We start from the raw sequence: 25246 nt of genomic DNA on the forward strand, positions 1-25246 counted from the left end.
AAAGAAACACAACGTAAAAATAAAAATACGGGAAATTGTAATGTTTAGAGATTTCAATCAGTACACAGGTCACTCTAATATTCAATAAACAGCGATATTTATGAGTTTAGCGCTTACTACTATCCCAGGTAACCACATCAATCACATGCCTTTATAAATGCGCACAACTGGTTCTCCGAAAGTGCCATTGGCCTTAAAATGTCGGGAAACACTATACTTAAGCGGACGTAGTGCTCGAAGGAACGTTATCTTCAGAGAGGAGGTAAAAAAAAATGTTAAACTACGGGAATAAATAAAAAGAACTGTAGGAAAGAGTAAGCAGGCATAAGAGTACTTGGATATTTGTCGCTGCCCTTACTAATAGACCTACAATGTTGACTGGCCTCTCAACAGATGGCATGAGTCTTTGTCACGCCTTCAACCTAATGATGGCCGCACTCTACAAAAATAGTGTTTACAGCAATCCAATATAAGCAAAGGCGACTTCACTTGCACTCGTGCTAAATGGTTGCGGCTTCATGCAGCCCAAAGCCACGGTAGCCTTGTAAAAAGAACTGTATACACGTTTGAAAATCAAGAACTATAAGCCTAGATCAAGTCTTAGCCCGAAAACAAATCGCTTTACACATTCAAAGCAACCTAGGGGGAGTGAAAGACTTAGGTGGCGGGACGATAGGGACACGGTCCCACTCTCGTATTCCGTGCACCATGTTGTTACATAATCTCGGCAATGCTATGACCCCGTAACGGTCGTCTTTTAACAGAAAGCCTTTCAGAGATGAAGATTACATGACGTCTTCCGTAACCGATCGACCAGAGCCAGCAAATGGTGTCGGAGACAGCTACAGGGAACAGTGCAGCAAGTGGCTAACGTGTCCGCCCAAAGAACAACGTTTTCGCTGGGGAAGCCGTCAAGACCACAGAAACGGGCAGCCTTCTTGAAGTCCCACTGAGTGAACGCGATGAAATACTGCATTTTCCAGGGAGATCTTGCAACGGAAATTCTCCTACCTGACATCCGTCCTTAGCCAATAGAGGCACCGCGAAAATCATTTCGTAAAATGTGAAAAAAAGGGAGCAGCAAACTCCGAAGCGACACACCAGAGAAATGAGTAATTGAGCAAGAATATGCTTACACCTCGAGGAAGAAACGTCTTGGAAAACTGAAGACGCAAGCAAAAGCAAGACAGAGCTCTGAGAAACAATCTAAGGGTTCCAAAAGGAAGCTACTCCAAGAAATAGGAAGCAGCTCCAATAAGCATGAGGAAAAAGCCAGGCAGCACAAAGAAAGTGAGAACGAATGTCCTTCGGTGGAAGAGGAGGGGCTACAGGAAATAGATTCGAAGGTCCATTATATGAAACAGAGATATTATTCTAGTGAGAATTTCAAAAAAGACATTTCCCATCTACTACTACAGGATATTCTCTATTTTCTAGGAAAGGATAGTAGAGAACGTGAACGACTTTGACGTCACTGGTAATTTCTGAGCCAAAAAAAGACAAGATTTCTTACTTTTACTTTCTTATCCAGGTGTACACAAGAATTATGCCACGGAGGGATATCGTTTGCGAGTTACGATTCTCCGAGGCCATTACAGCAGTATTTGACCTTGCAGCGTACAATCTTCGTCATGGCTACTTTTTTTCCGACGTGCTACTCGGAAAACGGCAGGGGTATCGGAAGACGGCATTCTTTCGATAGCCCTGCCGACGTAGACGTAGACGTAGACGTAGTCGGAAGACGGCAGCGCTATATGGGAAGAAATTTGCATTTTGTCATTATGCTTTTATTTAGTTGTTACAATTCTATTACGGTTCTTACGGTTACGATTCTATAGCATTAACGAGAGAGTGGCAGGTCTTGTTGTGAAACTTAATAAGAGATACAAAATGAAGGTCGTACAGGTCTACGCCCCTACATCCAGTCATGATGACCAGGAAGTCGCAAACTTCTATGAAGACATGGAATCGGTGATGGGTAAAGTCAAAACAAAATACACTATACTGATGGGCGACTTCAATGCCAAGGTAGGCAAGAAGCAGGATGGAGACAAGTCAGTGGGGGAATATGGCATATGCACCAGGAATAGCAGGGGAGAGCTATTAGTAGAATTTGCAGAACAGAATAATATGCGGATAATGAACACCTTCATCCGCAAGCGGGATAGCTGAAAGTGGACGTGGTAGAGCCCGAATGGCGAAACTAGAAATGAAATTGACTTTATACTCTGCGCTAACCCAGGCATCATACAAGATGTGGACGTGCTCGGCAAGGTGCGCTGCAGTGACCATAGGGTGGTAAGAACTCGAATTAGCCTAGACCTGAGGAGGGAACGGAAGAAACGGGTACATAAGAAGCCGATCAATTAGTTAGCGGTAAGAGGGAAAATAGAGGAATTCCAGATCGAGCTACAAAACAGGTATTAACTCAGGAAGAGGACCTTAGTGTAGAAGCAATGAGTGTGCAGTAGAAGTCGGTGGTAACTCCGTTAGACAAGACACCAGTAAGCTATCGCAGGAGACGAAAGATCTGATCAAGAAACGCCAATGCATGAAAGCCTCTAAGTCTACTGCTAGAATACAACTGGCAGAACTTTCGAAGTTAATCAACAAGCGTAAGACAGCTGACATAAGTAAGTATAATATGGATAGAATTGGACATGCTCTCAGGAATGGAGGAAGCCTAAAAGCAGTGAACAAGAAACTAGGAATTGGGAAGAATGAGATGTATGCGTTTAGAGACAAAGCCGGCAATATCATTACTAATATGGATGAGATAGTTCAAGTGGCTGAAGAGTTTTATAGAGATTTATACTGTACCAGTGGCACCAACGACGATAATGGAAGAGACATTAGTCTAGCGGAATTTAAAATCTCACAAGTAATGCCGAAAGAAGTAAAGAAAGCCTTGGGAGCTATGCAAAGGGAAAGGCAGCTGAGGAGGATTAGGTAACAGCAGATTTGTTGAAGGATGGTGGGCAGATTATTCTAGAAAAACTGGCCACCCTGTATACGCAATGACTTATGACTTCGAGCGTACCGGAATCTTGGAAGAACGCTAACATAATCCTAATCCATAAGGAGGGGGCGCCAAAGACTTGAAAAATTATAGACTGATTAGCTTACTGTCCGTTGCCTGCAAAGTATTTACTCAAATAATTGCGAATAGAATCAGGAACACCCTAGACTTCCGTCAACCAAAGGACCAGGCAGGATTCCGTAAGGGCTATTCAACAATAGACCATATTCACACTATCAATGAGGTGATAGAGAAATGTGCGGAATATAACCAACCCTTATATATAGCTTTCATTGATTACGAGAAAGCGCTTGATTCTGTCGAAACCTCAGCAGTCATGGATGCATTACAGAATCAGGGTCTAGACGAGGCGTCTGTAAAAACACTGAAAATATCTACAGTGGCTCCACAGCCACCGTAGTCCTCCATAAAGAAAGCAAGAAAATCCCAATAAAGAAAAGCGTCAGGCAGGGAGATACGATCTCTCCAATGCTATTCACAGCATGTTTACAGGAGGTATTCAGACACCTGGATTGCGAAGTATTGTGGATAAGAGATAATGGAGAATACCTTAGTAACTTGCGATTCGCTGATGATATTGCCTTGCTTAGTCACTCAGGGGACCAATTGCAATGCATGCTCACTGACCTGGAGAGGCAAAGCAGAAGCGTGGGTCTAAAAATTAATCTGCAGAAAACTAAAGTAATCTTTAACAGTCTCGGAAGAGAACAGCAATTTACAATAGGTAGGGAGGCACTGGAAGTGGCAAGGGAATAGATCTACTTAGGGCAGGTAGTGATGGCGGATCTGGATCATGAGATGGAAATAATCAGAATAAGAATGGGCTGGGGTGCGTTTGGCAGGCATTCTCAGACCATGAACAGCAGGTTGCCATAATGCCTCAAGAGAAAAGTGTATGACAGCTGTGTCCTACCAGTACTCGCGTACGGGGCAGAAACCTGGAGGCTTACGAAAAGGGTTCTACTTAAATTGAGGACGACGCAACGAGCTATGGAAAGAAGAATGATGGGTGTAACGTTAAGGGATAAGAAAAGAGCACGGTGGGTGAGGGATCAAACGCGAGTTAATGACATCTTATTTGAAATCAAGCAAAAGAAATGGACATGGGCAGGACATGTAATGAGGAGGGAAGATAACCGATGGTGATTAAGGGTTACGGACTGGATTCGAAGGGACGAGAAGCGTGGAGTGGGCGGATGAAGGTTAGGTGGGCGTATGAGATTAAGAAGTTTACAGAGAAGACATGGCTACAATTAGTACATAACCGGGGTAGTCGCAGAAGTATCGAAGAGGCCTTTGCCCTGCCGTGGGCGTAACGAGGCTGATGATGATGATTAATATTATTAGTTGTTACGGAGGTTAGGTTATGCTGCGTTATCTAGTTTCTGTTGCCAGTTGTCCTCAGTAATTTCTAACATTACCGCGAAATCAGCTGCCCAACATGCAAATGGGTAGAAGAAAAACGTGCCGCTAGGTTTTCTCATTCAAATTTCTTGACAAAACGCAGCTTTCCTCGTAAACAGCTCGCGCGCGTCACGAAGTGGTTTGACACAATATTCGACGATGTCCGGGTCTTACTACTTCGTGATCGTCGGGCATTTCGATAACCCCGTCTACGAGTTGAAGTTTCACCCCGCCAACAAGCAGGCAAACATGCATTGAATTTATACAGCTATTTCGCTTCAGTAATGTTTTGTGTATTAACAGAAAGGGAAAGTGTCATATACCCGCTCACTCTGCCTTGCACTGTGCTGTCTGTCTTGTTAGTGAATCTTCATGGGGAGTACGGTAGCGCGATTAAAAGACGGGACAACAGAAGACACATAGGCACACACACAGCGGTAACTTCCATCAATGTTTATTATCGAAAACCAGGTCGTACTTATACATTCAGCCAACATGAGTCACAGCCACGTGAACAGAATAACAATCAGAGCGATACAATTGGTGATATGTTAAGCCATGCGCAAAAATTTCAGTTCTTTTTCAGAGAGAGCCAATGATGGTTTGCTGATACATGAATCTCCTAGGGCATCAATCTGCTTGGCTTTTATTATAAGCCTAGTGACTTCGCACTTATTCTACAAAATCTATCGCTCTGATTGTTAATCTGTTCACGTGGCTGTGACTCACGCTGGCTGAATGTATAAGTGCGATTTGGTTTTCGATAATAAACATGTTGGAAGTTAGCGCTGTGTGTGTCCTTATGTGTCTTCTTTTGTCCCGTCTTTTAATGTCGCTACCGTACTCCCCTTGAAGATGCATTACCAACAAGCCAACATTGCAACCCTCATGAGCTTTATTTCTAATACATCGCGCTCTTTTATGCATGTGCTTCGAAAACCAGAAGAAACAGTTGCACTCATAGCCAAAGTGGTGTGCAAAGCCCGGTCTCTGGGGTTTTGTATGCGCGGGAAATTCCTGCCTGAAGACGTCAGAAACCTTTTTAGAGGATGCGCTCCTTGAGCAGGGCATGGGACGAGGATCCTGAAGATTATGCGCGAAGAAAGGCTGCGGCAAGCGCGACTTCTCAGGGCCCACCTCGGCGCACAAGTGTGCTGCACCTGCGAGCCTAGTGTGGCGAATAACCAAGTTCACAGGTACTCGGCTCTGACACAACAGGTCACGGAATACCTTTGGCAACATCAACTGAGGCAGCTCCGGGCAGAAGCTTCCAAGGAGCGACACGTCCCATCGAACCACAGAAGTAGCAAGGTCTACATTACCGAAGGCCTTGCCCTGCCAGAAAAAGTGCGCCAAGTCCTAGAACGAGGTCCAAAGTTCGCCATGGAAGCTAAGAGCACGAAACCGGAGCTACTTTCTCTCGTGCGGCAGATCTCCAGACGTGCACTAGAAGACGAAGGCGTGAGTATGAACTCTAAAGGCGTGGACGTCCTGAACAAATGTAAGCTTCAAAGTTACAAGTTACCAGTGAAACACATTGTTACGTACTTAGTTAAAAATGCACTGTCTGTCCTACCTGCAGACAAAGAAGGAGGCTTTGTATTATTATCACATGGTAGCTACAACGAAAAAGCTAATGAAGCAAAGCCAGCCGTGTTCAATGAACAGAGGGAAATTTCACTGGCGAAAGTTAAGAGCAGAGCTGTTGCGATGTGCCGGGACATGAGCCTAGATAAAGTATTGAGATCAATAGGAAAAAGCAAGAATGACAGTCTCGATGTAGTTTTTAGCTCGAAAACTCGCAAAGAAAGTGTCCCATTCAGGGTTATAGTATCGGAGAAAGACACGTGGCAGAAATATATTGCAGTCTATTTATTAAACAAACTTAACCTACTCGAGATTAAAGATTCGTTCAACACGAAAAATTCCGAGGAAGTTTTAGCCTTTGTAGAGGCCAACTGTAACGCGGGACTAAAGGCCTTCTCAGCAGATGTGAAGGACCTGTATTATTCTTTGCCGCAGAATGAATTGTTAAGTTGTGTTCATTCATGTATAGATGAATTTGGTGCAGTAAGATTTAGTACGAAAGCGGGCACAACCGTTGAATATTTTTTAGAACTTTCAGACTTGTACATGAAGTCAACATTTGTACAAAGAAATGGCATTGTGTACCTTCAAAAACAAGGGGTCTGTATAGGTTCCTGCTTAGCGCCTGTTTTAAGAGGAAGCTTTAGCTCGGGTGCTTGCATCTAAATACATGTAAAAGGAGAATTCGTTTTTCTCGGCAACCACTGCGCTAAATTTGACGAGATTTGTTGTGTTTGTAAGAAAAACATAAAATCTAGTGACTGTTTGTTTGGAATTTTCCATTTACGAGTTCCATTTCTTACTAAAAACTGGCAAAATCGAAAATTTTCAAAATACGAAACTATGAAGTTTACAACTCTAACTCAGCAACGCAAAAAGATAATGCAATTCTGTGAATTGCTTGTAGTAGTACATCTAAAGCGGACAAAATTAATATGTTACACAAGAGTATAAAAAAATTTAGTAATATGGAAATAAAGCTTTTGCAGAACCCTTGTAACCAAGGCAACAAATTCACGTAAGGTGTAAAACTGCAAATATCAAATTTGTCCGCTTTGAATGATCTAATGGCTGTCGTTTACAGAACCACGATCTGTGTTCTAGATGCATAGCTATGAATTTGTAAACTTCGTGCTTCTATTTTTTTCAAACGGTGGAATATTTGAAAATCTTTTCAGACTGTCGTCTTCAGACTGTCGAGGATAATCCGGGCTGTTTTATTACTGAAACGCCGTGAGTAAGATCAGTTGGATGCGGTGCAGTAAGACAAGCGTATTAAACCGAAACGATAAGTCAAGTTACGTAATGCAAGCGTTTGAAGGCACCTATCCCGTTTTAGCAACCTGAGGTTTCTAACATCCCGAAGAACCATAGTGTTGTTTACGTTTCTTGAAAGCGAAATAAAGGAGTGATGGCCGAGCTCACCTATCCCAGAGGCTGTCAGGTGTCATCTGCAAGTACATCACAAATATGAGAAAACGTAGCGTTGCTGACGCCAAAATACTTCTGCCGCGGCTCTCATGAACCCTCTACTGCGCTATCCAGTGACTTCCACAGTACTCTTGAGCTCTATTGGATGCAGTAAATTATCCGGCGTTCCCATACATTCCAAAGAGGTGCGGAATGTATAATTGACAGTTTTCTCTGCCATGACGTCACCAAAAACAGTACAACCCTAATCATAAGAAGGCAAATTTGCAAACTTGATCTCTTTTCTTTTTTAGGCGTAGTACTGTTGTTAATATCGGAGCCAGTGTTCACAAAAAGCTCTTGCACTATAATTCTTCGTAGGAGCAACTGCTATCCACATATAATTAGCGAAGGCCGTACGCCAACGGCAAAGAGCACTTACGAAAGAAAAGTTTTGAAAATTCGGCCCTAGATTGGCAAAACAACAGAGCAGTCTTTGGTTTTCCAGGGATCCTACTCTTGCGGTTGCTGATGCTATAGTAATCAGTGTTGTTATAACTGAGCGTTGATTATTATGCTTAAGGAGGTATGGTAGAGTAAACGGTACATGTTACATTTAACGTATTATTTTAGAAACAAGTGCAGAAATTTACATCAAATTTCGCACGCTGACAACAGATGCCCCTGCATACAATATGGAATACTTTTTGTGAGCTTAGATTGTTTACCTGTCATTTGGCCCATTCCCAAAATGTCAGGTGTGTTTATTTATTTAATGTACCTTTTCTCTGTAACCACTCAAAGGAATGTGGTGATATTAGGCAGTGTTGTTCTACATACTCATAGGTTATATCTGAACTAAAGACATGCCACATTCTTTTAGGAATTTGTTCCCTAAAACATAATACCGCTGCATGCACAGAGGCACGGTATTATTTACGATTTACGAGTTCGAGTTTAATTTTTAGTGTAAGTGTTTGTGTAAGTGTAAGTGTTTTTAGTGTAACTTTTTTCCAGTGTTATCATTCATATCATCTGCAATTTTTTTAGTTCTAAATATTTAGGACTGGCTAATGTACATGTGGGCAAAGTTTCACTGAAATCCGATGAATACTTTCTGAGAAAAGGTACATTGAGTTTGAGGAACTTGCAAAAAACACAATTTGCGTAAAATGAAGCTTTATGTTTGCATACTTCTCATGCATGCTCAAAATGCCCCAGGAGAATACATTTCACGGCTGACATTCTTGCAGGTGTCTCCAAAACCTTTCTTAGAGTTCCTTTTTATCCGTCGTGTTTCCTTGCTCTCGGCAGAGTCATACAATTCTGCCCTGTCAACGTGCTCTTTGTCCATTCTGTCGAGGGCAACATCACAAAAAACACCTGGAACAATTCCAAGAGCCTCTAGAACAGCTTTTCTTGCAGAGTTACCATCATTGTAGTAGGCTACAGCATCGTTAGCTGCTGTCCTCAAGGTGTCAGCACTGACAAATGTTGTCTTAGCGCAACGACACCAGATGAGTTGGTTCAGCGACTCATTGGTGTTCTGTGTTCGTCCGTGAATACATTTGCTCAGAAGACCTGGATCTGACAACGCCTTGAACACTGGCTTGATGACGTCCCTCACGGCCTCAGGAAGGTAGATTTTGTGGGAGTAGGTCTCAAGGCTTCTCTCAACAAGGCTGCGGTTATACCCACACCATGAAGAGGGTCCCCTTGGGCAGAGTCCATGGTGGGGCTTGGTATCTGTGGATAACTTATGAAAGTATATTGCCCACACCGCTCGTCTCATATTATCCAGACTGTCTGTATTTCCCCGAATAGCTTTGCCATAGTAAACCTGAAGGGAGTCAATGTCCTTTTCTGTGAGGCGCCCCTTACCGGAAAGTGGTAGACCATCGGCAAGCTTTTTCCCCTTCTCATTCTTCTTGATGTTCCTGAGCCTTGTGCCCATTCGCTTCTGGACATGTCCTACACATTCATGTTTTTCTATGGCCTTCTCGTATGGCTGCAAGTCTCTTACCGAAATGTACGCCTTACTGTCTCCATCACCAATGTAACTTGTGTACATTAGTTGGTGCTTTTCAACAGAGCGCCCAAAGATTTTTACTGCTCCAGCAGATTCCATTCCACCAGATGGCCCATCGTAGGTAACTTTACATTCATTCAAGTTGTCATCTGTGTGAAGATTAAGGGCACACATGTGGCAAAACTTGGACTCTACTTCAAAGTCGAGCACTTTTCCAGTGTCGGCCGATATCGCTGCTACGACGCCATGTGTGAAGAATAAACCCGCTTCATCCACGTCCCATCCACTGTGACCGCAGTTTCCAGCTCTCCATCAGAGGCGAAGGCCTCTTTCTTCAGTTCTTCGGCAGCTTTTGCCATACTATTACTCACAGCGGTCGTAGATGCACAAAGAAGCCTCGCGTTGTACGATGCAAACTTTGTTGGCGGTGGCGGTAGATTGAGCACAGCACACATGATGCGACCAGATGCCAAACCTTTGCCGCAGGTGCGAAGGGCATAAACGAACCTTTGATTTACTTCAAAGACGTTGCCAGCAATGCGCCTTGATGTCTCAAGCACACTGAGAGCATCGCACTCGCTGCAGGTGAAATTTATGGAGGATGCCAAACCACTTCGCCTGTTAAGAGCTTCTTCCAGTATTATTGCACCCTTGTTGCACTTTTTACACACAGCAACATCTTGCAAGAAACTGCGGAGAAGAGCGAAATCGATTAGACGGTAGCCAGTCGTACTTGCCCCGTCTACATCAAAGGAATCACAACTGATCCTCTCACCAAGTTTTGTGAAGCTTGCGCTTCGTCGTGCCGGTTTCTCACTGCCCTTCTTGCTAGTGAACCGATTACCTTTGAAAGTTCTCTTTCTGCTGCATTTGCTGGACGATCGTGCCATCTTCTGGCCAAGCAATACGTTTGAAACACGAAACAGACACGACCGCAACCGTAATGATGCCAACAATAACAAACACGAAACACGCTACAAGAGCACCACTAGCGGAATATCTGCTATCAAAGTAAATATTTTTAATACAATATGATCTTTTAAGGCACAACATTTATTTGCCACACATACCCAAGCAAAAAAAAAAACTCGCCATAATGAAGGAAATTGCGAAAGGTAACGGTAAACAAACCGGCCTCCGAACTCCATCCGCCATTTTTAAATACCAGAGCGTGCGGCACATTTTGGCGTGGCATTTAAACCGTTTTGAGCGGGCGCTCGAGGCCGCGCTTCCGCAGGTTTAATATTCATAGTGCACTCGATTTTCCTGGGCCAAAATTGCAAATTCGATTTTTTGGAGGTTTACCCTACCTTACCTCCAGGCTTCCACAGTAAAACGAACCAATTGACCAGCCATTGCAATAATGCCCCACACCTTCATTCAATGCACCAGAATTGTAACAACAAAGTAAGGTGTCATATATAGATTCGTTGCCTGTATCGTACTCAATAAGGAAGTCGCAGTTTCGCCCGAAAGCCGAAGCATAGATAACGATAGGAAAGTATTAGGCAAATACACGAAGTAAGGTTCGCAGTTTAATTAGCGGTAAACATATAGCGCTAAACAAACTCATTAGTGGCAAACAAATAAATTCTAGTAAACACGAGCATGGTATAAACGAGCATGGTATAACGAGCATGGTATAACGGGCATGGTATAACGCACGCACAGGCACACATGAGCAGACCTCAATCGATTACCTCGAATACTCGCTGTCACAACGCTTGCTTCATGAAGGTCGCCCGCATCGGGGCGCGAACGCTTCGGGCGGCCTCTTGCTTCAGCACGTGTCCAATAATTGAAACTAGGCGACCTCCAACACTAGGCGCGCGGGAGACGACAGCACAAAAGGGGACCAACCATCTGGGCTCACCAATGTGTGCACCTGCCGCAGAAAACCTCCAAGTTACGTTGCGTGGCCCACTTTGCACTCAGCTGCAGACAGCCATGCAAAGCCACGACCACGGTAGAGAAAAAGACGCACGCTCCCCTGTGCCAACCCCGCCCCAGCACGCGTTTGACCAAGCGACCTCCTAATTGGGTACGCGACGGACGGCGAGCATCAAGCCGGCATCAATACATGTACACCCTTGCACGCTTACCCTAGCGTCTACTGCAAATAGCATTTGGGGCGCGCTCTTATCGCACTTGGACTTTATGCGGAACTTCAGCAGCACTCCGACGTCGATGGCCTTACAAGGTCGCCAATTCGCCTGGAGTGTACTGATAATCACAACCTCAATAAAAAGCCTCTGCTCTTCTCATCAAGGGATACAAGCAGTGGCGGACAAAAAATGGATTCAGACAGTGAATACGTCATCAGCAATTTTGAACACCAGGCATTCTTTCGCGACTTTACACGGGTTTGGCGTAAGCGTGATCTGGGTATGTATGTAACCGGCGTGTCACGAAAATGGGCATTTGACGGCTTTAGAATGTTGGAGAGAGTTGAAAAAAAAAGTGCCACATAATACGTCTCGATCACGCGAAAGGCGAGAAAACGTCGAAAATTAAGGAATGTCAACGTAAAGTGCAATGAAAGTGTAAAAATACACAAATACGCTCGCTAAAACCTCGGAGGCAGCAGCTGCCAATACCGAGCCGCACGAAACAGGCTTATGTAATAGGCGCGCATTGCAAACTGCGCAATGTGCGCGTAACGCGTGGTTCTGTTAGTGTTTGGTTGGTGCATAGACGAAGTGAGATGCACCCACGTGCCAAGGTCATCAACGTGGAAGAGGGGAAACGCGAACGCGCCGACGCCGCCCGCGTCCGCCGCGCGAAGGAGAGTGCCGTGGTGCTCACGGTCGCCGGTGACGTTAACGTCGACGTTTCTCGCCCGGTATGAAATGGGGTCGTTGCCAGAGTTCATGAAGCAATATTTGAATTTAGACTTGGTGTCTCTACGTGTTCCTACGGCAAGAACCGGGTCATCTTTGTATTGTGTGTATGTGAAAAGTGTATGCACGAGATAAATGTAATATGCGTCATACAACTCTACGCGTCGACTACTTGACGGATGTGTGAAATATAAAGTAGATATGCAGATGACTGACCAGGAGAAATGCAGCGAATAAAGATGTGTGTGCAGGCGTACTTTTGTGTATGTGTGTGCTTGTGTGTGCTTGGTCGGGAGGGGGAAGAAAGGCGTACATGAGCGTAAAAGAATGCGAATGAAAAACGTGATTAAAAAAAACACGAATGAAAAATTGACATGAATGGCAAAATCTAAGGCTTGGAGAAACGAGGCATCTGAAACTGAGATAAAGGAAAGTAAGAATGCAGGGCACAACCTTAATGACCCAAATTCAATATAACGTATAAACATAGATAAATACATGGAAATCACGTCGTGTACGTAGACCTTGTATTTTTTAGCTTCGACTTTGGGTGACGCCTTTATTTCTTGTTGTGCGAAAAAAATCGATTAATACGGAGTGCCATGTGATCCTTGTATACTGAACTATAGTCACCAACGCAGTTCCGTCCAAAGAATGGGTAAACCGCACTGCAGATGCGTATCCTGAGTACTACAGTAAAAAAGTATCGCTGTGTGACCTCCTGTACAACGGCCGTCATCTCATCGCTAGAACAAGCTATGCATACTTGCATAATCTCTGTGTCTCCACATCACTCTATCTCCCCCTTATTTCAGCGATGATTGAGTCTTTGACGACGTCCCTACAGGACAGGTGGTTATCTAAGAGCGATGCCCTTTTTCCCGGCTACATATGGTTGCCAGAGTTTGGTTTCCTTGGAAAACGTTTCTACGGACCATCGTATATGCCTTTACCATTGCCCATCTTGTCTATCTTGTTAAACAGCGATAATTAATGCTTGCTTGTCGTGCCCTCCGCTCTCGCTACTACCTCCTGACTTGTGCACTTCATATACATTTCGTTTTAATCTATACTGACGAAGATGCTGCAAATAAAATGCGACATGACTATAAATATGGAGACAAAGACAGAGAAAACATGCAAGAAAAGGCAAGGCGGGAATGCTGACGAGACAAGCATCCGCTTTGCTACCCTTCACGGCCAGCAAGGAAATCGAAAGCTCTTGATCCCGAGTCCTAGCACTTCGTATGAGCCGCCCGAGCTCGGGGCTCGCGCCGCAGCGGTGGCAGTCTGCACAGCGCCCCATGAATATCCCCACTACAGTTGCCCCAGTGTCGAAGAGGAGCCATCTTGGCGACCTAAGGTGATAACACGATACGGGCGCCCTGGTACAGCTTGAGGCGGCTGACGTGAACCGTCTCGCGCCCACGGCGGTGCTTGTACGAAGATGGCGTCACCGGTTCGACTACATAATTCACAGGCGATGTATACGCTACGGTCCAGTACGGACCCTGATATTACGGAGCAAGCTTTGGGCTAAGGCCTGGAGCTTGGAAGGGCAGCCGAAGCCAGGCGTGGGAGCCCGCGGCAAAGAACTGTGTGGGCTGATGGTTGTCGTGGCGATCTTTGTGGTTCCTAGGGTATCCGGCGTGAATGAGTGAGCCAGTTGGTGGCACTCTTCAGCATGGCGAGCAACTTCGGAATGAGGGGTGAATTCAGAAGCATACGGGTGATATGGTAGTGCGTTGTAGAGAGTAGTGGATGGTTCACGTCCATAAAGAATAAAAACTGGTGAGAAGCCTGTGGTAGCCTTAGCGCTGGTATTATACGCATACGTCACAAAAGGGAGGACATCGTCTCAATCGGAATGATCAGACGCAACAAACATGGTAAGCATATCACCAAGAGTGTGGTTGAATCGTTCCATTAATTAGATCATTAGTCTGTCGGTGAAACGCCGAAGTGGTGCGGAGAATAGTGCGCGGCACGCGGCGAGTAGCACGTTATGAACTTGGGACACGAAGACACGGCCTCGGTCGCTGAGCAGTACTCTCGGTACGCCGTGGCGTAAGGTGAACGTGGTGACGTCGCGAGCAGCAGCCGAAGCAAGTGCGGCAGTTTCGGTATATCTTGTGATGTGGTGCACTGCGACAATTATCCAACGATTTACGTTAGCAGTGCATGGAAGATGTCAATAAAAGTAAATTCCAACCCGGTCAAAATGACGTGCGCTAAAGGTTGCAGAGGGCCTGTCGTATGAGGAGATGTGTTGCGTCGCTGACAGGCTGCACATGACCGAATGCATTTGCACACATAAGAATACATGCCGCATCAGTAGTACCACTGGCGGAGCCGCTCATAGGTTTTCAGTACACCAGCATGAGCTTGATATGGGTCGCCGTTGAAATACGTGCATATTTCGGAACGCAAATGGCGAGGGATGACTAGCAGCCATTTGCGACCGTCTGGCTGATAGTTTCAGCGGTACAAGATGGCGTCTCGTAGCACGAAATGGGTCGCTTGGCGACGAAGGGCTCGAGGGCATATAGCCGTTGAATAGCTGTCAATAAGGTCAATAAGAGACACAATTCCACGGATCTTTTCTATGTTCAGACGGCATGTCAGAGCAAGCGTAGCAACCGGGCACTCTATAGATGCGGGTGGCGTTTCGTCGGACCGCATGGGCGATCGGGAGAGCACATCAGAATGTTTACGCCCGGAGCAATAGATGACGCGAATGTCACATTCTTGGAGCCGAAGAGCCCAACGTCCGAGACGCCCCGACGGGTCTTTCAGTGACGCAAGCCAGCAGAGCGCGTGGTGGTCTGTCATGACGTCGAAAGGATGGCCATACAAGTAAGGGCGAAATTTGTTTAAGGCCAAAACTATTGCCAAACATTCATTTCTGCGACAGAATAATTGGTTTCTGCCTTCGTGAGGGCAAGATTGGCATATGCAACCACACATTCCGGAAAGCCAGGCTTGCGTTGCGCAAGGACGGCCCCAAGACCAGCGCTGCTGGAGTCCGTATGAACTTCGGTCGGTGCACTCGCTGCGTAACGGCGTAGAACAGGCGGTGAGGTAAGCAGACGACGCAGAGTGGTGAAGGCTTGGTCACATGGTGAGAGTCCAATCGCGAAGGTCACCATGGCCAGCCAGGAGCTTCGTCAGGGGAGTGATGATGCAGGCAAAATTGCACACAAAGCGTCGAAAATAAGAACAAAGACCGACAAAACTTCGGAGCACTTTCACTGTAGTCGGCCGCGGAAATTCTGCGACAGCACGAAGTTTGTCAGGGTCGGGAAGGACGCGGTCATTGGCAACGACATGGCCAAGTATAGTCAGCTGGGGCCCTATAACGTAAAACTATTCCAATATGTTTTTACTCCAATCTCCTGACGTCAAACTTGCGTAACCGTCAATGCAAGCATCGGGCGGTGACTCGAAGGGTTGTCTGAACAGACCATTGAAACGCTCTCCTCGTTTATCGGAGCTCATTTTTGTTTGATCTAAAAACGAATAACATTGCCTACACTCAGTGGCTTGTCTTATCTAATTGGCTGACAAGAGGACATGAGCATGCTCAAGTGGGGAGGTTTTCGGCGGGACCGAGCCAGTGCACTGAAAATCGATAACCCGATGAAGAGGGTGGAGCCGCCATCTGCGATTGGTCCGCTTTCGCTCAGTTAGCTTGCGGTGGCTGGTCGAAAATTACGGCGGTATGCAACGGAAGGTTAAGAATGCTGCTAAAACGGATCTCAGCAAAAAAGGGTTGGCAGAGCGAAATCGTAAAGGTGCCAAAAGTGCTCGAAAACGTTACACTACCACGCAAGAAGTTTTATTGTACGCAAATAAACTTATGCTGTTCGGCAGGAGCGAGTAGCCAGTGCCTGAGTGATCGGCGGCGGCCATCTTTTATTCCTTTCGGAACGGGGCAACCTGCGGCTATTCAGAAGAAAATTCAGTTTTGTTCGGCATATTAATGCACCTTTAACGCGTACACGTCACTTTGACGCGGTCAGTTGTGGTTTTGTGACGTCGCGTGACAGGTACGTGAAGTGGGCGCAGCCCTAAATCTTTTGACCAATAGCCGCGGTCTAATGGGGAAAGGCGTCGAATCAGAAATAACTTTTTTTTTGTTCGGTACATTCATGCATAATCAGTGCCTACACATGATATCAGATAGGGAGCTATCGCGGTTTTCGTGACGTAACGTGGCAGACAGGTGAAAGGGGGGATAGTGCAAAAAAGTTTTTGACCAATCGTGAAGGGCTGCTTGCAGAATTGGGTTAGAAAAATTTGGAATAGCTTTACGTTATAGCGCCCCTGAGGGGCTCCGAAGCGGCAATTTTTCAATTTAAGTTGAGGGTTGGCGGTGGCAAGGCAAGTAAGGACGTCACGTAGACGAGAGAGGTGAGTGGTGAAATCAGGGCAAAAAACTAACACGTCGTATAGAGAGCACAAACACGTCTTCCGCTTGAGGCCTCGCAGAATATTGTCCATCATCCTTTCTAATGTAGCGGCATTACGCTAAACTCATACAGGCCATCAAGCGTAATAAAAGCTGTGTTCGAGCGGCCGGATTCATCCACTGGCACTTACCAATAGCCTGATCGCAAGTCTAAAGAAGAAAAGAATTCGGCACCATGTAGACAATCCGGGGCTTCATCTACGCGCGGTGGAGGATAGACATCTGTTTGTGTAATCTTGTTGAGGCGATGATAGTCCACACAGAAACGAATCGACCCATCTTTTTTCTTAATGAATACTACGGGAGACGACCAAGCACTACAGTATGGCTTCATAACACCACATTCAAACATGTCTTCAACTTGCTCGGTGATGACACGACGCTCAGTGGATGACACACGGCCCGGACGCCGGCGTAATGGTGCGTGGTGTCCCGTATCAATGTGGTGAGAGACGGTACTTGTGCGGCCTAATGATGCTTGGTTCCAGTCAAGAGAGGCGTGAAAATTATTTAAAAGAGTAATTAGCCGCTCACGTCATGGTGGCTCGAAGTTATCGGCAATTGAGCGGCAAGAAACATCCGTTGATACTAGGTTAGATGGCACATGGGGTGTCAGTGCTGTTACGTTGGTAGTATCCAGATCGTCGGCAACACAGAAATGCACAATAACCTCAGCGTCCACAGTCTGGATGGTGCCAATAGTCTCGCCACAGTGCAAAGCCGAAGTATACGAATTTGGGTTAGAAATCAGTATTTCTGCAGCACCATGGTGAACTGTGAGGAGGGCGAAAGACAACAATATGGGCTGTCGGTGAATGAAGATGGCAGCGTGTGTAAACATGACCGTCGCCTCGGCAAGCGACGCGCATGAAAGAGGGACAAATACAGTGCTGTTAGGAGGAAGGTCAGTACCTGAAGCTACACAGACCCTGCTAACATCATGAACTTGAAAGTCATGAGACGGCAAATCGCACAGAACTAAGAACTGAACCTCCGCACGTGCATAGTCAATCACGGCATGATGGCGCGACAGAAAATCCCAAGCGAGAATCACATCGTGGGAGCAACAAGTTAGCACAAAGAAATCACTCGAATACAAGATGTCTCGAATCAGCACCCTAGCGTGCACATAGAGACTGGCTGAACTTGTTGCGCACTGCCTGTTCTAAGCAATAGTACCGAAGGCATCATGGTCACTTTCCGTAATGCACGACAAAGCTTCTCACTAATCACGAATAGAGCCGCACCTGTATCGACGAGCGCAAGAGATTTGATGCCATCAATGGACACTTCAATATCGTTAGTGGGGGGAAAATAAGGAGTTTGATGTTCCGACGATGACGCAGTTCGTTCCTCAGGAACTGCGGAAATCAGTTTTCCGCCCCAGTAGTACTGGCACTGGGCCTATGAGGCATGGGTGAGAGTGAGCGCCGATGAGGGGAAGGCGAGCGACGAGTACCATAGAGCTGTGACTGCGGTGCTGGTGTGTCATCAGCAGCGTAGACTTCCAGTGGCGGCCGTTGAGGCATACGGAATGTTCGGAAGCCGGAGCTGGGTCGTGGCGGGGTGCCCACGAAGGCCGGCAAGCGCCTGCGGCAGAAGCGCGTTACATGTCCCGGGGTATCGCAGGCATAGCATATTGGGCGGTTGTCAGCAGTGCGCGAAAGATTTGTACCCTGCTGCTGTGCACTGAAAAAGGGAGCCGTCGGCTGGCGAGGCGAAGGCGGAGGAGAGAACACCGGCGGGCGAGGCATTGAAGGTTGCGTCAGTAGCGTCCGGCTTCGGAGTTCCAGTTTCCGAGGTTACCCAGCCCCTCGACCAAATGAAATGGGGTTTATTGTAGCTCGTACGAGGGCTCGCAAGTAGCTCTTGATCGCGAGTCCTAGCCCTTCGCATCAGCAGCCCGAGCTGATGCGAATATATATATATATATTGTAGTGGGTAACATGCATGTGGCGCTGTGCAGACTGCCACCGCTGCGGCGCCAGTCCCGAGCTCGGGCTGCTGATGCGAAGGGCTAGGACTCGCGATCAAGAGCTACTATATATATATATATATATATATATATATATATATATATATATATATATATATATATATATACATATATATATATATATATATATATTTCTTGGAGAAAGCACTTCAGCACACGAAGTCTCCCGATGTAACAACAACTTCGGACTGCTATTCCTCAAATCCGGAGGTTTGCACCCACTAGACATACACAGGACAACTCACAGGGAGCATCAATCGATCTCACGCTACATGAAACGATCACGTTTGGCTGCCTGCATCATCCAGCTGTGAAAAGATGTTTTTTTTTTCTATCGCGCCCGCTGTTCAGCGCCTCAGGTGCGCCGCTTGTTAGAGAAAACGCTAGAAATATAATGTGGCCTGATACACGCAACTGTCAAGAAAGGAATTACTTTATTTAAGAACGAAGTATACTGAGACACTCCTATTTTTACAGGTACATGAGGCAAGAGACAAGGAAAAAATATCGTGAGCCATTCCACTCTGTCAAGGTAGATGTCCAGCGAAGTTGCGTAGCAGGTACGCGGGTTGCTCCTTGGGAGTCCAGACTATTGGCGGCGAGGAGTTACGGAGTGGCCATCTATCGGAAGCGCCTCGCTGGCGTAGTATGAGGGATCACGCGGCGCGCTCCACATAAGTTTTGCTGTCAGCGCTCACTGAAAACACCACGCGGTAGCTCTCCCGAACATTTCTGTAAGTACTTTCGAAACGGGAGAAATTTTTAACTGTCAAAATAATAATCTTTGGCAAACTGAAAGCACAGAATCGTTTACAAACGCTGGGCCTTAAAAAGTAAAACTATTCCAATATGTTTTTATACCAATTTCCTGACATCAAATTTGCGTAACAGCCGACGCAAGTATCGGGCGGTCACCAGCTGGGTAGTCTGAACAGACCAATGAAACGCTCTCCTCGTTCATAGGAAGTCTACACGTTCATTGCCTACACTGTCGGCTTGTCTTCTCTGATTGGCTCACAAGAGGAGAGGAGCGCGCTCAAGCGGAGAGGGATTCAACGGGGCATTGAAAATTGATAACCGGATGAAAAGGATGGTGCCGGCGTCTGCGATTGGTCGGCTTTCCCTTACTTAGCTTGTGGTGGCTGGTCGAAAATCGCAGTGCCATGCAACGGAAGCTTAAGGATGACGCTAAAACGGATTCTCAGCAAAGAAGAGTTGGCAGAATGAGGTCATAAACACCTTGAAAGTGTTCGAAAACGTCACACGGCCACGCAAAAAGTTTTACTACACGCAAATAAACCCATGCTCTCTGGCAGGTGCGAGTCGCCAGTGCCTGAGCGATCGCCGGCAGCCATCTTTTATTCCTTCCGGAACGGGGCAGCCTGCGGCTTTTCAAAAGAAAATTCAGTTTTCTTCAGCATATTGACACGTGTATTTATCTTTATAGGGCAACCACGTTTCGCCGCCTAACAAATGTAATCGCACAGCGTGGGACGCGCCTGCATGTATCCGAAGTTTCTGGAAAGTTATCGATGCTTCTATCCGCTGTCTGTTGTCGCCGAACCTTATGATATCTGATTTCATCACCTGACGCGAATGGTGTAGAACTTTGTGGAAGGCACGCGGGTCCGAAGGATTAGTCCGGAACATTCGACGACTTTTCTTTAAAAGCCGACGCGCTTGACCCGCTGACCAGATTTTCGACAATCGCCGACTGTGTTCACCGCTCTCGTTGTGCTTTAAGTGTAGCCTGTTTAGTGGGCACAGGTTCGCCCAATAAAAGCTAGTTTTTGCCTTTCACAGTATTGCTACTTTGTTCTTTGACGTCACGACCACGTGACATCTGGTGGAGGTGCTTTGTGTTCATGTACGGGGTGCCCCCCCCCCCCCCCCCCCCCCAAAGCCGTGGCCCAAGCCCTCACGCGGAAGACACCAACGTCGCCAAGAACCAGCGAGGTAGCCGCAGGCTGCAAGGACTGCCCCCGGAGCACGGACTTCTGCCTGACAACTAGGAAGATGGCCACGAAGTCCACCTCAATGAAGATGGCCACGAAGTCCACCTCAGCCCCAGCGTCCCCCGTCGTGCTGCAGCAGCCCAGGGAGCCTCCGACGTTCCGCGGTTCAACTTTCGACGACTCGGAAAGCTGGCTAGAGACGTATGATAGAGCCGCTACGTTTAACAACTGCAGCAGCGACGACAAACTGCGATATGTCTTCTTCGCATAGGAAGACGCGGCCAGGACGTGGTTCGAGAACGGAGAAGCCACCTTAACGACCTAGGAACTTTTCCGTAGCAGCTTACAAGCGTCGTGCGAAAAGAGCGAGCCCAAGCTCTACTGGAGACCAGAGCGCAGCTGCCGAGTGAGACGATTGTGATCTTCACTGAGGAAATGAGCCGTCTGTTCCGCCACGCCAACCCAGAAATGCCCGAGGAGAAGAACGTCCGCCTGCTGATACGTGGTGTCAAGGAGGAACTTTTCGCCGGAATGGTACGAAAGCCACCGATTACCGTCGACGAGTTTCTTCGCGAGGCCACCAGCATCGAGAAGACACTCAAGATGCGAAACCGGCAATTCGACGGCCGCATGAACTCGACAAACTACACCGGAGTTTAGTCACTGGCCACCGACGCCCTACGGGAGACTATCCAAGCTGTCGTGCGGCAGGAGCTACAAAAGCTGTTCCCATCATCACAGCCTCAAGTGGCTTCGATTTCCGACGCCGTGCGTGAGGAGCTCCATTAACAACTTGGAGTAGCCCCTGAATCGCCGCAGCCTGAGCCGCAAGCGATGACCTACGCCACCGTCGCACGCCATCAAGGTCCCCCTCCGCGACCGCGCCAGGGCCCTGTCACGCCGCAGTTCCGTCGTCCGCCGCCACCGCCGCCAGCGCGACCACCCGTCGCCCAGCGCACCTACGCGAGGAAGACGGACATTTGGCGTGCTCCTGACTACCGCCCGCTCTGCTACCACTGCGGAGAAGCGGGTCACGTCTACCGACGATGTCCATACCGGGAGATGGGACTGCGAGGTTTCGCCGTGAACGCTCCGCGCCCGCAGCAAGGTGAATGCCCCCGCGATATCGCCGGCTACCTCGCCGCTACTCAGTGGGGCTCTCGACGACCGTCGCGTTCGCCATCACCAGGCCGCTACCTGTCGCCGGAGCGACGGGTTCGCGCGACGGATCGGGCCGTCGCTTGAACAGATCGCTCGGTCTTGTCGCGCGATCGCTCGGTTTTGCAAATCTAGAATTCGTCGCTCGTCGCCCGGAAGTGCTATGAGCGACTAGCCAATAGCGCAAAGCCGGAACTGGATGTACATAACTCCAGTACTTCCGATTGTCGCACGGAACGAGCAAACGATTGAATTTTTATACGTGAAAGGATAAGAACCTACTGCAAGACTTTCAAAAATATTTTATGCTGCTTTTTGCAGTAAAATACATCAACTTAAGTTAATAAAGCACGCGTCAAGCTAGTTTCGGCGTCTGTATTGCTGCCCTCATACCGGCAACACTGGGGAGACGTCGCACGAAGTCGTCGCTCGCATGGGGTGCAACTTGTAGGCGACGAGCGAACGCGACAGCCATCTCCATCGCGTCGCTTGTCGCTGTCGCGTGCAAGATCGCTTGCATGGGGTTTATACTTTAAGGTAATTCTGGAAGCAGAGAATCACTGGGCAAGAAGTACTATGTCGCAACCTATGAATACGTGCCAAGGACGTGCAGCTAACCCGTAGTTTTTCTTTAAAGACCTCAGTAATTAGCTTCCATCGTAAATCATCTTCGGTATCCTCCTCCTGTTTTTTAACACCAAACGCAATTACGTTACTTCTTCGACTGCGATCCTCCAGGTGCGCTATAACGTAAACTATTCCAAACTTTTCTATTCCAATTCTGCTATCAGCCCTCCGCGATTGGTCAAAAACTTTTTTCGACCACCCCCACTTCACCTGTCTGTCACGCGACGTCACGAAAACCGCGATAGCTCCCCATCTGATATGATGTGTACACACTGATTATGCATGATTTGGCAGAAAAAAGAAAAAAACAGTTATTTCTGATTCGACCCCTTTTCGCCATTAGCCCTCGGCTATCGGTAAAAAGTTTTCGGGCTGAACCCGCTTCACCTGCCTGTCACGCGACGTCAGAAAACCGCGCAAACTCACCGCGTCAAAGTTACGTGTACGTGATAAAGATGCATTTTTGCCGAACAAAACTGAATTTTCTTCTGAATAGCCGCAGGCTGCCCCGTTCCGAAAGGAATAAAAGATGGCTGCCGCCGATCGCTGAGACGCTGCCTACTCGCACCTGCCGGAGAGCATGGGTGTATTTGCGTGTAATAAAGCTTCTTGCGTGGCCGTGTAACATTTTCGAGCACATTCGGCACGTTTGCCACCTCATTCTGCCAACTCTTCTTGGCTGAGGGTCAGTTTTAGCGTCATTCTTAAGCTTCCGTTGCATGCCGCCGTGATTTTCGACCAGCCACCACAAGCTAAGTAAGGGAAAGCCGACCAATCGCACACGCTGGCACCACCTTCTTCATCCGGTTATCTATTTTCAGTGCACTGGCTCTGCCCCAACGGATCCCTCTCCACTTGAGCGTTCTCCTCGCCTCTTGTCAGCCAATTAGATACGACAAGCCGCTCATTGTAGTCAATGCTATTCGTTTTTCAAGCAAACAAAAGTGACCTCCTATGAACGAGGAGAGTGTGTGATTGGTGTGTACAGATAACCCTGTGGGTGACCGCCCGGTGCTTGCATTGGTGGTTACGCAAATTTGACGTCAGGAGATTGGAATAGAAACATATTGGAATATTTTTACGGTATAGGGCCCCAGATCTGTTAAACGCGATATCTGCGAGTTCAGGTCTTCTTGGTAATTTGAAACGATTTCTTCGAAGGTTCGAGTCGCCTGTGAGTTTTTGTGCAGATCCTCCTCAACCTTATCTATGCGCACACCAAAATCAGACACAGCTTTAAAGTCCTTTCCAGCCAATCCTTAACTTCCGCATGATGAATTCGAATTGCTTTCTGACCTTGCAAAAGAGATTCAAGCTTTTCCGTTACAGAAGCACCAGAGTTTTCTTCTATATTGCCGCAGAGCAGCAACTTACAAGCATGGAAACAATCAGCAGCAATAAGCACGGTAGTGCGTGCGCTCGGCACAACAATAATACATCTTTAATCACTTCTTAACGAGCAGGGGTAACTAACCTGTAACAAATGTGAGGCATGCTTAACAAACCATTCGCTCTGGTTTCGCCGCGCCCACTGAGATTACAAGAGTGTTTCCGTGGTTTTATAGCCAGTACTGTCGGTGGCATCACATGTCCGATACTGGGTGCTATCGCTTGAAGAAAATCACCGTCGTGGTAGGCGTTGTCCCATGTGCGGTCGAATACCACTGCTTGCTGCTCTGAGTCCATCGCCGTGCTTGTGAAGCGTAAGAAGTCCGGCAGAAGCTAGCACCAGCGTCTGTAACAAGATGGGAGGCATGCTTAGTACACCTTTCACTCTGGTTTCGCCAAGCCCACTTTTTTTCTTTTTGCGATCTATGCATGGTAACTGGACATTTACTGTGCACGTTTCTTTATTTCTTTAATGCGAAATATTATATCAAACCCCAAATTGTGACTCGTTTTATGTTGACAGTTTATAAACACTTACGAGAAGTACTAGCATGGTTTTCCGGACGATATAAACGCAATCTAGCTTGCTGGCAGTACGAGAAAGAAGAAGCTGCCAGAAATAATTCAGGCACTCACTTCGCTGATGACCACGGACTACTAGTCTGTTTGGCAGAGCTTTTAATACTCGACACTGCCAATACAAAAATATGACGACGAACGGCTATGCTAACACATAAACGTGAAAAATTAATGAAACGCGTACAATTATTCTAGTGGCTGCAAATAATTAATAAGCGCGAAAGACATGGTATCAGGGAAAAAACAGCCGAAGTAATTTTAATCACTTACAAAGCTGCAACAATTATCCATGATCCCGGACTCTCCCCAAAATCGCATTATCACATGGCAAAAGCCTGCTTTTGCGAAGTTTTCAATTGTCCATGACCCCTAGATTTTCCAATCATCTGCCGGTACAGTGCACGTCGAGGTGGACGATACCATCTGGCGTACAAAGCCTAGCGACACGCTGCTTCGTTAAGCTACAAAGGAAGACGACACACCACGAGTTTTCCTTTCGCGTTGTTTATATTCGTGTCATAGACACTTGCGCGGCAGCAATACTGGGTATTCGCTGAAAGAGTCTCAATGAATACATGCCAGGCATCCGCGTCACCCAGTATCATTACCACCGAAGCGTATCCTAGCACGAAATTCGAGCCCAATTGAGACGCACAGCTGGTCTGTCACAATAATTTTCGCCGGGAGCTACAAGCAGTGAACGGCGCCTTCAAAATGTAACGGCGCACCTTCGACGGTCGCACATCATTCGCAGGAGACAG

General features: G+C 47.1%; 1 long non-coding RNA gene and 1 pseudogene across 2 annotated transcripts; both read right to left on the bottom strand.

The window, feature by feature from the left end:
* Window positions 1-7455: 7455 nt before the first annotated feature.
* LOC135917570 (uncharacterized) lies at window positions 7456-24948 on the bottom strand. 2 transcript variants are annotated; one of them, XR_010569334.2, is made up of 3 exons: window positions 24756-24948; window positions 23992-24252; window positions 7456-7482 (listed from the first exon to the last, which is right to left on the bottom strand). It is a non-coding gene; the product is annotated as an uncharacterized lncRNA (long non-coding RNA). The 2 variants fall into 2 exon arrangements; XR_010569333.2 differs by lacking the exon at window positions 7456-7482 and having other exon boundaries at window positions 23920-24252.
* LOC139060189 (uncharacterized) lies at window positions 8649-12342 on the bottom strand (annotated as a pseudogene).
* Window positions 24949-25246: the final 298 nt, after the last annotated feature.

This window comes from Dermacentor albipictus, chromosome 5 (genome assembly GCF_038994185.2).
Source record: "Dermacentor albipictus isolate Rhodes 1998 colony chromosome 5, USDA_Dalb.pri_finalv2, whole genome shotgun sequence".
Lineage (NCBI taxonomy): Eukaryota > Metazoa > Arthropoda > Arachnida > Ixodida > Ixodidae > Dermacentor > Dermacentor albipictus.